The sequence below is a fragment of the Nerophis ophidion genome, linkage group LG19 (assembly GCF_033978795.1).
Source record: "Nerophis ophidion isolate RoL-2023_Sa linkage group LG19, RoL_Noph_v1.0, whole genome shotgun sequence".
Classification (NCBI taxonomy): domain Eukaryota; kingdom Metazoa; phylum Chordata; class Actinopteri; order Syngnathiformes; family Syngnathidae; genus Nerophis; species Nerophis ophidion.
Window position 1 is genome coordinate 26,821,832 of NC_084629.1, and position 17,735 is coordinate 26,839,566.

General features: G+C 38.2%; 1 long non-coding RNA gene across 1 annotated transcript in view; it reads right to left on the reverse strand.

Moving 5' to 3' along the window:
* The window catches only part of LOC133537776 (uncharacterized), a 204,603-nt gene that overhangs the window by 2,127 nt on the left and 184,741 nt on the right, over window positions 1–17,735 (reverse strand). The gene's annotated exons all lie outside the window — the stretch shown is intronic.

The window sequence follows — 17,735 nt, forward strand, 5'->3', positions numbered from 1 at the left end:
CTCTTTGTCATAACTAGAAGCCTTTTACAGACAACACAACAAAAGCGGAAAACAAATATATAAAAAACTAATTGGTTTAGTTGTACTTTTACGGCATATTTTTGGTGAGTTCTTTAGATTGATAGGTACTGTACCTCTGTTGCAGTAAAAGCTCCATTTCTCGTTCTGTGGTTATCATCACACTTGTCATTTTTGCCATAACTAGTAGTATTTTACAGAAAACAAACAAAACAAAAATACAAATCTAAATCAAAACAAATTGGTTTTGTTTGACTTTCATTGTATATTTTTGGCTATACTAGATTGATAGGTACCTCTGTTGCAGATATAGGCTCTATTTCTGGTTCTATGGTTATCATCACACTTTTCTTTATCGTCATACTAGTATCTTTTTACGGAAAACACAACAAAAGTGGAAAAAAAATCATGACGCATTGGTTTTGTTTGACTTTTACGACAGTTTTGGCAATTTGTTGGTGATAGGTACCTCTGTTGCAGATATGATCCATTTCTGGTTCTATGGTTATCATCACATTTTTCCTCTTTGGCATGACTAGTAATCTTTTACAGAAAAGACACAAAAAACAAAAACAAACCAAACATATTAGTTTTGTTTAAGTTTTGTGGCATATTTTTGGCTATTTTATGATGATAGGCACATCCAGGGTGTACCCCGCCTTCTGCCCGATTGTAGCTGAGATAGGCACCAGCGCCCCCTGGGACCCCAAAGGGAATAAGCGGTAGAAAATGGATGGATGGAGGTACATCTGTTGTTGTTAGGGTCCATTTCTGGTTCTATGGTTATCATCACACATTTCCTCTTTGTCATAACTAGTAGTATTTTACAGAAAACACACAAAATAAAAATAAAAATCAGAATCAAAACAAGTTGGTTTTGTTTTAATTTCATGGCATATTGTTGGCTATTTTAGATTGATAGGTACATCTGTTGCAGATATAGGCTATATTTCTGGTTCTATGGTTATCATCACACATTTCCTCTTGGTCATAACTAGTAGCCTTTTACAGAGAACACAACAAAAGCGAAAAAAAAACCCCATTAAAGCACATTGGTTTAGTTTTACTTTTACAGAATATTTTTGGTGATTTATTTAGATTGATAGGCACCTCTGTTGCACTTTAGGCTCTATTTTTCGTTTTATAGTTATCATCACACTTGTCTTCTTTGCCGTAACTAATAGTATATTACAGAAAACACACAAAATAAAAATACAAATCTAAATCCAAACAAATTGGTTTTGTTTGACTTTCATTGCATATTTTTGGCTATTCTAGATTGCTAGGTACCTCTGTTGCAGATATAGTCTCTATTTTTGGTTCTATGGTTATCATCACACTTTTCTTCATTGTCATAACTAGTAGCCTTTTACGGAAAACACAACAAAAGTGGAAAAAAAATCAAACCCATTGGTTTTGTTTGACTTTTACGGCATAGTTTTGGCAATTTGTTGGTGATAGGTACCTCTGTTGCAGATAGGATCCATTTCTGGTTCTATGGTTATTATCACATTTTCCCTCTTTGGCATAACTAGTAGCCTTTTACAGAAAACACACAAAAAACAAAGACAAAGCAAAACACATTAGTTTTGTTTAACTTTTGTGGCATATTTTCGGCTATTTTATGATGATAGGTGCATCTGTTGCTGTTAGGGTCCATTTCTGGTTCTATGGTTATCATCACACATTTCCTCTTTGTCATAACTAGTAGTATTTTACAGAAAACAAACAAAATAAAAAATAAAAATCTGAAACAAAACAAGTTGGTTTTGTTTGACTTTGATGGCATATTTTTGGCTATTTTGGATTGATAGGTACATCTTTTGCAGATATAGGCTCTATTTCTGGTTCTATGGTTATCATCACACTTGTCCTCTTTGTCATAACTAGTAGCCTTTTACAGAGAACACAACAAAAGCGGAAAAAACCCCATTAAAACACATTGGTTTAGTTTTACTTTTACAGTATATTGTTGATGATTTCTTTAGATTGATAGTAGATACTTTAGGCTCCATTTCTCATTCTATGGTTATCATCACACTTGCCTTCTCAACTAGTAGTATATTACAGAAAACACACAAAATAAAAATACAAATCTAAATCAAAACTAATTGGTTTTGTTTCACTTTCATGGGATATTTTTGGGCGATTTTACATTGATAGGTACATCTGGTGCAGATATAGGCTCTATTTCTGGTTCTATGGTTATCATCACACTTTTCCTCATTGTCATAACTAATAGACTTTTACGGAAAACACAACAAAAGTAGGGGAAAAAAATCAAACCACATTGGTTTTGTTTGACTTTTATGGCTTATTTTCAACAAAAGTGGGGAAAAAAAATCGAACCACATTGGTTTTGTTCGACTTTTATGGCTTATTTTTGGCTATTTGTTGGTGATAGGTACCTCTGTTGCAGATAGGATCCATTTCTGGTTCTATGGTTATCATCACATTTTTCATCACAATTGTCCTCTTTGCCTTAACTAGTAGTATTTTATAGAAAACAAAAACAAATTAAACAAAACGCATTGTTGTTTTTTTAACTTTCATGGCATATTTTGGCTATTTTAAATTGCTTAGTACCTCTGTTACGGATATAGGCTCTATTTCTGGTTCTATGTTTATCATCAAAATTTTCTTCATTGTCATAACTAGTAGCCTTTTACAGAAAACACACAAACAACAAAGAAAAAGCAAAATATATTAGTTTTGTTTAACTTTTGTGAGCTATTTTATGATAATAGAGATGTCTGTTGCTGATATTGGCTCTATTTCTGGTTCTATGTTTATCATCACACTTTTACTCTTTGCCATCACTTTCATAGCTTTTTATGGGAAACACAAAAAACAAAAGACAGAACAAAACACATTGGTTTTGTTTGACTTTTATGTCATATTTTTGCCGATTTCTGTTGCAGTATAGGTTCTATTTCTCATTCTATGGTTTTTGTCACACTTTTCCTCTTTTCCATAACTAGTAGCCTTTTACAGAAAACACACAAACAACAAAGAGCAAAACATAAAACTAAATAAAATTTAAATCAAAACGCATTGCTTTTGTTTGACTTTCATGGCATATTTTTGTCTATTTCAGATTGATAGGTACCTCAGTTGCGGATATAGGCTCTATTTCTGGTTCTATGGTTATCATCACAATTTTCCTTTTTGGCGTGACTCGAAGCCTTTTACAGAAAACACACAAACAACAAAGACAAAGCAAAACATATTAGTTTTGTTTAACTTTTGTGGCATCCATCCATCCATTTTCTACCGCTTGTCCCGTTCAGGGTCAGAGGGGGTCGCTGGAGCCTATCTCAGCTTCATTCGGGCAGAAGGCGGTATACACCCTGGACAAGTCGCCACCTCATCGCAGGGCCAACAAAGATAGACAACATTCACACACTAGGGACCATTTACATATTTTTGGCTATTTTATGATCCTAAGGATGTCTGTTGCTGATATAGGCTCTATTTCTGGTTCTATGTTATCATCACACTTCCTCTCTTTGCTATCTCTTTCATAGCCTTTTACGGAAAACACCAAACAACCCAAAAACAGAGCAAAACACACTGGTTTTGTTTGACTTGTGTGTCATAATTTTAGTGATTTCTTTTACATTGATAGTTATAAGATCTATTTCTGGTTCTATGGTTATCATCACGTTTTCTCTTTGCTATCACCTGCTGTCTTTTTTTTTATTTTTACAGGAAACACAAAATCAGCAAAAAAAAAAAAAAACACGCAAAAGCAAATCACATTGGTTTTGTTTGACTTTTTTAGCAGTTTTTGTATGCCAATCATTTTGTGCTTGAACTCCAAATTGTACTACTTCAGGGGCGTTCCACTCGAGATGGAGACTGTTCCCGCGATAGCGTCAATGCGCTAATAGTCGTTCAGACAATTCGGCCTTCTTCTGCTTAGTGCAACAATGCATTTGAGGCATGAAAAGTAGGAAAAAGATGGAAATAAGCGAGGGCTTCATTATGCCAAGGTCGTTCGAGCCGGCCTTTTATCCTCCTCTGCACTTATAGGAGGGTTAGGGAACCCTGTTCTCCATCACCCAAGGCCTCACCTTTGAACACACACACACACACACACACACACACACACACACACACACACACACACACACACACACACACACACACACACACACACACACACACACACACACAGGCAGGTATCTCTTTCATTTGGCCTTCTAGAATTTCATCACTCACTTTTACATCACACTGGCTCCAGGTGGGCGTGTCGGCACGTCTGCTGCTATTCTAGAAAGAGACGTGAATAATGCACGGGGATCGAGTCGGCGCATCGTCGCCGTAGAAACGTGCCCGTAGAAGAAGATTCAAGGACTTATCTGTATAAATGAGTGTGGGGAGTATAGCTGCTAAAGCCTGATGGCGTCATGAAAGGGACGATTGTCAGTCCTGGTGTATCAAAGTACTAAAACCAAGCGCTTCAGTTGGTCTGACAGGTAGCGTCTCGCTCTTTTTCTTTTATTTTGTGCATCGTTCTGGCCGACCCCTGCAGTTTTGGACGTGGCTTCTTGAGGCTTTTTTGTGCCTGCGGTTATGATTTAAAAAAAAATGCACCAAATTTCATGTTGCTAAGTAAAACAGGGTTTGGGGACTGAATTTTTTTTTTTAATTCCAGTTGGTGCCACAGAGCCCATTTTGAGGTTTTACACCAGCAACTAATACTTCATGTATTTTCTTTAACCAATTTTCACAAATTTTGTAAAATTTTGAATATTGAAAAGAGGCAAATATTTGTCATTTACATAATTCCATCTATTGGCACGTGCATTGTTGTACTTACACAAACGTATCATTGTCAGCACGAGCATTTTTTAAGGCATGGGTACTTACGTTGCCCAAGTTGCTAAGTAAAACAGGCTTTCAGGGTTTTTAAAAAATTCCAGGGCGCGCCACTGAGAAATTTTAAAGGCATAACAACAATTAAGTTAAAGGCCTACTGAAACCCACTACTACCCACCACGCAGTCTGATAGTTTTTATATCAATGATGAAATATTAACATTGCAACACATGCCAATACGGCTTCTTTAGTTTACTAAATTACAATTTAAAATTTCCCGGGAGTTTCGTCTTGGAAACGTTGTGTAATGATGACGTGTACGCAGGACGTCACAGGTTTTTAGGAAGTATGAGCGCTGCGCACACACACAGCTAAAAGTCGTCTGCTTTAACGGCATAATTACACAGTATTTTGGAGATCTGTGTTGCTGAATCTTTTGCAATTTGTTCAATTAATATTGGAGAAGTCACAGTAGAAAGATGGAGTTGGGAAGCTTTAGCCTTTAGTCACACAAACACACGGTGATTCCTTGTTTAAAATTCCCGGAGGTGAAAATTTACTGTGGATCAGAGCGCAGTCAAGCGAACATGAATCCAGAACAAATGTCAACCAGCAGGTTTCGGTGAGAAAATTGTGGTTAAAAAGTTGCTTCTTACCAGAGAAAAGCTGAGCTTGGGCCGTCCATAGCTGCCGTCGACTCCCCTGAGACACTGCGCGTCAAGACACCCGTGGAGACACCCCTCTGACTATCAGGTACTATTAAACTCACTAAAACACTAGCAACACAATAGAAAGATAAGGGATTTCCCAGAATTATCCTAGTAAATGTGGTTAAAAACATCGGAATCTGTCCCAAAGCAATCGCGTTTTTTTTTTTTTCTAGTCCGTCGCTATCAATATCCTCAAACACGAATCTTTCATCCTCGCTCAAATTAATGGGGAAATTGTCGTTTTCTTGGTTCGAATAGCATTTTTTGTTAGAGGCTCCCATTAAAGTCAATGTGAATATGTGAGGAGCCCCCACACTTGTGACGTCGTCTACGACTTCCGGTAGAGGCAGGGCTTTTCTCTTAACACCGACAGTTGCGAACTTTATCGTGGATGTTCTCTACTAAATCCTTTCAGCAAAAATATGGCAATATCGGGAAATGATCAAGTATGACAGATAGAATGCACCTGCTATCCCCGTTTAAATAAGAAAATCTCATTTCAGTAGGCCTTTAAAGTTAAAGTACCAATGATTGTCTCACACACACACACACACACACACACACACACACACACACACACACACACACACACACACACACACACACACACACACACACACACTAGGTGTGGCGAAATTATTCTCTGCATTCGACCCATCACCCTTGATCACCCCCTGGGAGGTGAGGGGAGCAGTGGGCAGCAGGGTTAAATCATTTTAGGTGATTTAACCCTCAATTCCAACCCCCATGGTATGACTCGGCCGGGGATTGAACTCACAACCTACCGATATCAGCATCCTTTACCATTACCCACAGACAAGGTTTGCAAAATTTTAGTTTTGGAAGGAAATTCTTTGACTGATCGCGTGAAATGTTCATCATTATAAAAACTAAGATGTTAAAACCTCCCTCCGCGCACGCAGAAAAGTGTGTAATCCCCCAAATTTTGTATCGTAAACATTCACACGAGTCGTAAAAAAACTTTTTTTTAAAAATGCAATTCTTTAACATAAAGTTTTTGGTTTTGTTTTCTGTTTTTACATCTTTTTAATTAATTATATCATCCATGTCTTTGAATTATTTTAATTATTGCTATTGGTCTTCTTGAAATATGTTTTGTCTTTTGCTGTAGTTTTTTGATGTGATGTTTTTTAAGCCTTTATTGTCAGGCTTGCCTCTGACAGTTTGACTATGTTTTAGTTTTTTCCTCTGCATTTGTCTTTGTTTGTGTGTGTAGTGTTTACTGTCAGCGCTCTTATTTTGTTGGCTTCCTGTCTTTCTCCCTGAGCGCGAGGCCACACCTGGTGTCAATCAGTCCGCTCCTATTTAGACCTGTTTTCCCGTCCAGTCACTGGTGTATTATTGATTTGTCGATGTCACTTCTTGTTGCTCTTGTGATGTGTTATCGCTCCCGTCGTGTCGTACCTTGTCGTGTCTTTGCGGCGTAGCGGTAAGCTAAATTCGGTTGATATTTGTAGCTTACTGTTTTTTGTTCCCTGCTTCCAGTTTGTTCTTTCATTTTACAAGTACGACTTCTGTTTCCTCCTAGATACCTGTTAGCTTCCACGCTAGGCCTTTTGTTTGTTATCCACCCACGTGCGCGCTTTTTGTTTGAACCCTTTGTTTGTTTTGTCTGAGTGTTTAATTAAATCATATTTTCCTGCAAAATGCCTCCCTCCATCTATGCATCTTGGGGTTTGTCAACAACAAACTCTGACATTTATATTACCACCATTTCAATTTAATTGAATTTTTTTTTTGTAGATTGCACAGTTCAGTACATATTCCGTACAATTGACCACTAAATGGTATTACCCGTACAAGTTTTACAACTTGTTTAAGTCGGGGTCCACATTAATCAATTCATGGTAAATTGAATATTGTTGTTTGAGTGTTGATGTTCCAATTGGAAATTTTCAAATAAATTATATTTAATAAAAATAAGGGCAGTGTCTTGTACTTTATATTAATTAAATGAAATTAAACATTTTTATTGTAAAGTTAATAACTAATAGATACATCAAAATAAAATAAATACAAACAAATCTTTATTGTGCTCTTTTTTAAAGTATTTCTAAATTATTTCAAAAAATCTGAACTTTCTCAACTACCTTATTTGCCCATAGGGCAAAAAATTATTTTGACCCACAAATTCTGCCTAGCAACTAGCGAAAGACAGCAAACAATTACAATTGTACAAAAAAAAAGTCAAATATTTACGTCAAAAGTCATTGTCTGTTAGGGGAACATTTTGGAATAAATATGAAATTACACAAGTGAATTTGTTTATGTAAGACATGGATATCAAACTCTTTTTAACCGAGGGCCACATTGCAGTTATGGCTGCCCTCAGAGGGCCGCTTGTAACGGAGAGTAAGATCCCGCTCATAATATTATTGCACAACAATATTTATGTTTTACGTACTCCATAAAAAAAAAAAAATCTTGACACTGACAGAATTTTACCGTGGAGCCAATCGTTTTTTCTCGTCTTTACAGGATATTGCTGTAAATGGAAAAAGTCTACCATCTTTTTTTACGGTAAAATTCTGGTTGGTTATTTTCCTCTCTGTTCCGAAGGACACCACGTCCACAGTTTCCAAATATAATTTGAAATTTGGACTCGTCAGACCACAGAACACTTTTCCACTTTGCATCAGTCCATCTTAGATGAGCTCGGGCCCAGCGAAGCCGGCGGCGTTTCTGGGTGTTGTTGATAAATGTGTTTGGCTTTGCATAGTAGAGTTTTAACTTGCACTTACAGATGTAGCGACCAACAGTAGTGACAGTGGTTTTATGAAGTGTCCCTGAGCCCATGTGGTGATGTCCTTTACACACGTATGTCGGTTTTTGATGCAGTACCGCCTTAGGGACCAAAGGGCTGTAATATTGTCGATTATGTGCAGTGATTTCTCCAGATTCTCTGAACCTTTTGATTATTTTACAGACCGTAGATGGTAAAATCCCTAAATTCCTTGCAATAGCTCGATGAGAAATGGTGTTCTAAAACTGTTCGACAATTTGCTTACAAAGTGGTGATCCTTGCCCCATTCCTTGTTTGTTAATGACTTAGCATGGAAGCTGCTTTTATACCCAATCATGGCACCCACCTGTTCCCAATTAGCCTGCACACCTATGGGATGTTCCAAATAAGTGTTTGATGAGCATTCCTCAACTTTATCAGTATTTATTTCCACCTTTCCCAACTTCTATGTCACGTGTTGCTGGCATCAAATTCTAAAGTTAATGATTATTTGCAAAAAAAAAAAGTGTTTATCAGTTTGAACATCAAATATGTTGTCTTTGTAGTGCATTCAATTGAATATGGGTTGAAAATGATTTGCAAATCATTGTATTCCGTTCATATTTACATCTAACACAATTTCAACTCATATGAAAACGGGGTTTGTATTATTTTGTCAACATTTTGAGGGACAAACTGTAAAAATGGATTATTAATCTCCTTGTTTATTTACTGTTAATATCTGCTTGTTTTCTCTTTTAACATGTTCTATCTACACTTCTGTTAAAATGTAATAATCACTTATTCTTCTGTTGTTTGATACTTTGCATTAGTTTTGGATGATACCAGAAATTTAGGTATCGATCCGATACCAAGACGTTACAGGATCATATGTGGGTCACATTCAAAGTCCTCAATTGTCCAGTTGAGTTTATAATGAAAAAAACACACGAAAAAAGACACATAGGGTGGGGGACGTTGTAAGAGGCGGTATAGTACCGAATATGATTCATTAGTATCGCAGTACTATACTAATAATGGTATACCACACAACCCCAACATATAATAATAGTGTTTGATACATTATTAGATATTATTGAATCAAAATATATACAATTGCATGCATTAAATGTATTTCCTTCTGTCAAAATGGAAATAAATAATACATTTAGTAAGTACTTTATTGATGCAGATTATTTCCTGGCGTTGGCGGGCCAGATCTGACCCCCAGGCCTCGAGTTTGACACAAAGCTAACTCTTCTACTCTCGAATCGCTGCACAGGAAGAGGGTGAACATGAGTCAAAACATTAATCAATCAATCAAAGTTTATTTATATAGGCCTAAATGACGAGTGTCTCAAAGGGCTGCACAAGATCCCAAAACATGCGGCCACACTGTGTAGTCCGCCATCATATCTCCGACAAACACACCACATGGGGGCGCTGTTATTCAACCCCAAAAACTGTACTCTGCATGCCAGCATTGGGCGGTATAGCTCGGTTGATAGAGCGGCTGTGCCAGCAACATGAGGGTTCCAGGTTCGATTCCCGCTTCCGCCATCCTAGTCACTGCCGTTGTGTCCTTGGGTAAGACACTTTACCCACCGGCTCCCAGTGCCACCCACACTGGTTTAAATGTAACTTAGATATTGGGTTTCACTATGTAAAAGCGCTTTGAGTGGGGTGCTGTTTTATCCTACCCTTCTCAGTGCTTTTTTTTCTAAATAATAAGGACGCTGCTTCAGATTTAAAGCTGCAGTGACGTATCAAGATGAGCGCCCAGCACCTGATGGGACACGATCAATGAAAAGCAATCGAAAGGACGGTGTGATGGGCGGAGCACGAGGGCACGCGTGGGCCGTGACCTTTAGCATGCGGCCGCTAATGCGCGGAGACTGAAAGGATAAACTTTGTAAGAGGTGTTGTTTCTCCCTCGTGTGATTTTGCTGACATGGACTGCATTGTGATGTTTATTAATATGGAGCAGCAGGTCCGGATTCATGTCCCCGGAAACGCTGCATAGTCACAATATTGCACTGTTTCCATGCAATCTTGTGTGTATCGTTTGTTGTGTCTCGGAGTAACGCACTAGGTGGCACAAGAAGTTAATTGTGTTATGGTTACGCCAAAAAAATAAATAAAATAATATTCAACCCATTTTCATGGGACTTTGTGATGTACTGAGTTTGTCATGATAACAATATATATCAACCGATCAATCAATGTTTACTTATATACTGTAGCCCTAAATCACTAGTGTCTCAAAGGGCTGCACAAACCACAACACAAACCACTACGACATCCTCGGTAGGCCCACATAAGGGCAAGGAAAACTCACACCCAGTGTGGGACGTCGGTGACAATGATGACTATGAGAACCTTGGAGAGGACGAAAGCAATGGATGTCGAGCGGGTCTAACATGATACTGTGAAAGTTAAATCCATAATGGATCCAACACAGCAGCGAGAGTCCCGTTCACAGCGGAGCCAGCAGGAAAACATCCCAAGCGGAGGCGGATCAGCAGCGCAGAGATGTCCCCAGCCGATACACAGGCGAGCAGTACATGGCCACCGGATCGGACCGGACCCCCTCCACAAGGGAGAGTGGGACATAGGAGAAAAAGAAAAGAAACGGCAGATCAACTGGTCTAAAAAGGGAGTTTATTTAAAGGCTAGAGTATACAAATGAGTTTTAAGGTGAGACTTAAATGCTTCTACTGAGGTGGCATCTCGAACTGTTACCGGGAGGGCATTCCAGAGTACTGGAGCCCGAACGGAAAACGCTCTATAGCCCGCGGACTTTTTTTGGGCTTTGGGAATCACTAATAAGCCGGAGTCCTTTGAACGCAGATTTCTTGCCGGGACATATGGTACAATACAATCGGCAAGATAGGATGGAGCTAGACCGTGTAGTATTTTATACGTAAGTAGTAAAACCTTAAAGTCACATCTTAAGTGCACAGGAAGCCAGTGCAGGTGAGCCAGTACAGGCGTAATGTGATCAAACTTTCTTGTTCTTGTCAAAAGTCTAGCAGCCACATTTTGTACCAACTGTAATCTTTTAATGCTAGACATGGGGAGACCCGAAAATAATACGTTACAGTAGTCGAGGCGAGACGTAACAAAGGCATGGATAATGATCTCAGCGTCTTTAGTGGACAGAATGGAGCGAATTTTAGCGATATTACGGAGATGAAAGAAGGCCGTTTTAGTAACGCTTTTAATGTGTGCCTCAAAGGAGAGAGTTGGGTCGAAGATAATACCCGGATTCTTTACCGTGTCGCCTTGTTTAATTGTTTGGTTGTCAAATGTTAGAGTTGTATTATTAAATAGAGGTCGGTGTCTAGCAGGACCGATAATCAGCATTACCGTTTTTTTGGCGTTGAGTTGCAAAAAGTTAGCGGACATCCATTGTTTAATTTCATTAAGACACGCCTCTAGCTGACTACAATCCGGCGTGTTGGTCAGCTTTAGGGGCATGTAGAGTTGGGTGTCATCAGCATAACAGTGAAAGCTAACACCGTATTTGCGTATGATGTTACCTAGCGGCAGCATGTAGATGCTGAAGAGTGCAGGGCCAAGGACCGAACCCTGGGGAACTCCACATGTTACCTTAACGTAGTCCGAGATCAAATTGTTATGGGAGATGCACTGCATCCTATCAGTAAGATAAGAGTTAAACCAAGGCAGGGCTAAGTCTGACATATCAATTCGTGTTTTGATACGTTCTAATAAAATATTATGATCGACGGTATCGAAAGCAGCGCTAAGATCGAGGAGCAGCAACATAGATGACGCATCAGAATCCATCGTTAACAATAGATCATTAGTCAATTTTGCGAGGGCTGTCTCCTTAGAGTGATTTTCCCTGAAACCGTATTGAAAGGTTTCACATAGATTGTTAGACGCTAAGTGTTCATTTAACTGCTCCGCAACAATTTTTTCGAGGATTTTTGAAATAAAGGGAAGTTTACCATGAGGTCAGGATCGAGGTTAGGTCTTTTAAGAAGAGGATGAATAACCGCTTTTTTGAATGCTAGGGGAACAGTGTCCGAGGAAAGTGATAAGTTTATAATATTTAGCACTGATGGACCTAATAATACAAAGAGCTCCTTAATAAGTTTCCCAGGAAGAGGGTCAAGTAAACATGTTGTTTGTTTTATTCCATCTACATGTTGTAACAATTCCTCTAATGTTATTTCCTCAAAACGAGAGAAACTATTTTGGAGGGCAGTATCCGCCGTATATACCATCGTATCAGTGTTAATAGAACCCCGTTGTAGCTGGGACGCATTGTCTTTAATCTCCTTTCTAATGACTTCAATTTTCTTATTAAAGAATTGCATAAAGTCATCAGCTGAGTGGGTGGAGCTACTGGAAGGGGTCCCTTGTTGGGTTAGCGATGCTACCGTACAAAACAAAAATTTAGGATCGTTTTTATTACGGTGGATGAGATTTGAGTAATATTTAGCTTTAGCTAAGGTAAGCATGCGTTTATAAGTTATTAAACTATCACTCCATGCTTGATGGTGCACCTCAAGTTTAGTCCTGCGCCATTTGCGTTCCAGCTTTCTACATAATAATTTCTGAGCTCTAGTTTCTTCTGTAAAGCACGGGCTACGCTTTTTTGGAGCCTTTTTTAACTTTAGCGGTGCTATGTTATCAATGGTTTCGCGCAGGGCGTCGTTAAAGTTGTTAGAGAGGTTATCAATAGAGCCCACATACTTTGGAAATGGTGCCATTACCGAGGGCAGTAGGTCAGCAAGACTTATCGTTATGGCCGTATTAATGTTGCGGCTGCTATAGCAGTTATTATTATTAGTTTGCCGAACATGCGTCTGAACCTTGAATTTTATAAGGTAACGATCGGACAATACTTTAGTATACGGGAGTATCCTACCTTTGGAAACGGTGATACCCCTGACAAGCACTAAGACTATCGTATTACCGTTGCGATGCGTGGGTTCATTTATTATTTGTGTAAGACCACAGCTATCAATTATAGTCTGGAGCGCTACGCACGGTGGGTCTGATGGGGTATTCATATGGATATTAAAGTCCCCCATTATGATTATATTATCGGCGTGCGTCACTAGATCAGCAACGAACTGAGAATTCATTGATAAAGTCCGAATAGGGCCCTGGGGGGCGGTAGATAACAGCCAGGTGTAGAGGCAGCGATGTGACAGACCTCATAGTAAGCACCTCAAACGATTTATATTTATTATTTATGTTAGGACTAAGGTTAAAGTTTTCGTTGTATATTTGTGCGACCCCCCCACCCCTTTTAAGGGGATGGGCAATATGCGCATGTGTAAAGTTAGGAGGACATGCCTCATTTAGCGCAAAAAAGTTATTTGGTTTAAGCCACGTTTCGCTGAGACCGATGACGTTAAGATTGTTGTCTCTGATGATATCATTAACTAACAAAGTTTTGGGAGACAATTATCTTATGTTTAAAAAAACTATATTATAGGTAGTGGGCTGTTTTAGGGAATTTTTGATCAAATTATCCGTAGTAGCAATATTAATAATGTTGTGTTTATTATGCCCAGTGCATTTAGTATAATTACGACCATATCTAGGAATTGATACGACTGGAATTTTCCGATTGTTTGTTTGTTGCTTTGATAAACTGAACGCATCATAGTTTGCCACCTCAGCAGAACACATGTCCAACTCTGAAACAATCAAAGCAGAGAAAACTTGTTCTAATTTAACTGACTCCTTACCCAGACCAGTAGTCTCGCATCTTCTATTTAAATCCGGCTTCAGGATGGAGGGAAGTGGTGTTCTGTGGGGATTAGCCTTCTGCTTTGTTTTTAGCCCCGCTCGGCATCCGCGTTTCCGATCACACCGCTGGCGTCTGCTCCGTAGACGGCCCCCGCTGCTACTATACTCCCCTGCTTCACAGGCCGCTGGATGAAGCCGCCGAAGTAGTCCCGTGCTAGTTAGCAGGTCTAGCAAGCACGCGTCTATCAGTCCAAAACGGCCCGATCTGTCCACATCCAGAAGTGTCTGGCGGTCGTACGTGATCACGGAGTGACCACGATGTGAGCCAGCCATAAAGTTTGCAGAATTGTCCGGTATTTCTGCCAAATGTTTCATATTTAGCAAGAGCTCCGCAATGTCGCAGCCCGTCCGGGCGCCGCCATCTTGGAATATATATATTTTTTTACCAAAATGTATTGTGAGACTTTTTTTTGGTACTTTTCAATTACTTTTCCAAAAAAAAGGGCACCTCAAAAAATGGCATTATAGTCTTTATTTAAACAAAAAATCTTAGGTTACAATAAAGTTAAAGTTAAAGTACCAATGATTTCCACACACATACTAGATGTGGCGAAATTATTCTCTGCATTTGACCCATCACCCTTGATCACCCCCTGGGAGGTGAGGGGAGCACTCCCGTCCAAAGGCAAAACCTAGTAACTCACTTCTAGTTGATTTTGAGAAAACAAAGGAAAACCAATCTGTCTTGATGCTGTCTTACAAAGATCTACAAAGTCATCAAACGTATAGATGTTTTCTTGAGCTCTCATTTTCTTGCCGATTGAGCCATGGATTGAATCTGCTCTCATGAACGTGTGCCCTTTCTCCAGATATTTTATCACAATCTCGGGTGGGCCCCATTCTGCGTTCGCACATTGGGCAAGAGCCGTGTACAGCGTCCAGTTTTTATTTTGACCTCCACAGTTATCTGCCCAAAAGAGTATACAAGGGGAAGAATCAAGAACAATACATGTAATGAAGGTGCTTGCAACGTCCTGGGCCAATCTTCCAAATATCCCCTCCTGCCATAATATCACATAATCAGGTTGACCGTCGGCCCCCATTCGTGCAAATGTCTCATTAAAGACAATAAGGCGACTGACAAAGAAGCTCCGATTGGTCCCTTGAGATACTAGGTTTTTCTGTTGTATCTACGCGGTTATGTGGTAGTTGCTAGGTCCTGCCATGCGCGTAACAGCTTACTTACGGAACAAATTACAATATGGCATACACTAATGTAAAGCATATCACCTAGGAACTCCCAAATTATTATCAGCTCAGTTTTGACCAAAATTGAGTTACTGGGTTTTGCCTTTGGACGGGAGAGCAGTGAGCAGCAGCGGTGCCCCGCCCGGGAATCATTTTTGTCGATTTAACCCCCAATTCCAACCCTTGATGCTGAGTGCCAAGCAGGAAAGGAATGAGTCCCATTTTTATAGTCTTTGGTATGACTCGGCCAGGGTTTGAACTCACAACCTACCGATCTCAGGGCGGACATTCTAACCACTAGGTCACTGAGTATGTTTATTATTGAAATGTTGTCCTTAAATAAAATAGTGAACATACAAGACAACTTGTCTTTTAGTAGTGAGTAAGCAAACAAAGCCTCCTAATTAGTCTGCTGACATATGCAGTAACATATTGTGAAGTGAATTATATTTATATAGCGCTATTCTCTAGTGACTAAAAGCGCTTTTACATAGTGAAACCCAATATCTAAGTTACATTTAAACCAGTGTGGGTGGCCAAGGGAGCAGGTGGGTAAAGTGTCTTGCCCAAGGACACAGCAGCAGGGACTAGGATGGCGGAAGCGGGGATCGAACCTGGAACCCTCAAGTTGCTGGCACAGCCACTCTACCAACCGAGCTATACCGCCCCCATATTTCTTGAGTTTCTATACATAATAGGAATTTTAAAACGGAAAAAAGATTTTCTATTGAGTAGATACGCTCCTGTACTTGGTATCAATACAGTGGATGACAGGTGTAGATCCACCCATGGCATTTGTTTACATTGTGACGCTGGTGAGCTACGGTGTGTAGTGAAGCATGTTTAGCTATTCCTTGTCCTGCAGTGATAATGATACTTGTAAAAAAAATATTTTATTTGTCGCCATGGACACAAAGATTAGTGATTTAGAAGTAGCTAAAACACTGCAGATTGTGGATGGACATTAACCACTAGCTAGCTAGTCATGTCTTAAAGCACCTCTTCCTGAGGGCGTTTCAGTGTTATAGCTTCACCTTTGTCATTAGTTTTTAAGCCAAAATACGTCCGTTCTCCCTTTTCTGTCTACACACTGTGTCTGCTTGTAAGTATTCTGTGTGTGTGCACTGCCGAACATGCTCCTCTGCTCGTAAACCCAGCAATGTAATCAAAATATTAGTGTATTCAGTATTTCTATTGTTGTTATTAGCATTATTATTAGCAATATTATTATTTACACTCTAGACACATACTTGGGTTGACTAATGACCATAAATGTTCAAATGTGACATAAAACATTGACACTTCAACTAATAAAGGCTTATGGTGGTCACACTTTGACCCTACAAGAGATTAATTCCATTTATTATTATTATTATGATATTCTTGGTAATTATTATCATTATTATTATTGTTATTATTATTCTTATGTTATTCTTGTTGATTATTTGTATTATTGATATCATTATTATTATTGTTATTAATATGATGCTCTTGTTAATTATCATCATAGTTATCATCATTGTAATTATTGTTCATTATTTACATCATCATTATTATTATTATCATTGTTATTATTGTTATTATTATAATGATGTTCTAGTTAAATATTATAATTTTTCTTATATCATTATTATTGTTATTATTATTATGATATTCTTGTTCATTATTATCATCATCATCATTATTATTATTGTTGTTATTATTATGATGTTATTAGTAATTATTACCATTCTTATTATTGTTATTATTATTGTTATTATTATTATTATGATAAGGTTCTTGTTAATGACTATCGTAATTATAATAATCATCATTATTATTATTATCATGATGATGTTGTTGTTAATTATTATCATTAATATTTTTATTATTATTATTATTATCATTATTATTATTGTTACTGTTATAATAATGTTGTTAATTATTGTTGTAATTATTATTATTATTATCATTAAAATAATAATTATTATGATGATGTTATTGTTAATTATGATCGTAATTATTATTATTATCGTAAATATGAATATTATTATTATTATGATGATCCATCCATCCATTTCCTAGGCTCCAGCGACCCCTTTTGGGGTCGCTGGAGCCTATCTCAGCTGCATTCGGGCGGTAGGCGGGGTACAACCTGGACAAGTCGCCACCTCATCGCAGAGCCAACACAGATGATGTTCTTGTTAATTATTATCATTATTATTATTATTATTATCATTATGGTATTCTTGTTTATTATTATAATAATAATAATTATTATTATTATTATTATTATTATTATTATTATTATTATTATTATATTCTTGTTAATTATCATCATCATTATTATTATTGCTATTTAAATTCTGGACACATGCTTGTGTTGACTAAATACCATAAATGTTCAAATGTGACATAAAACATCGCCACGACAGCTGATAAAGGCTTATGGTGGCCACACTTTGACCCTACAAGAGATA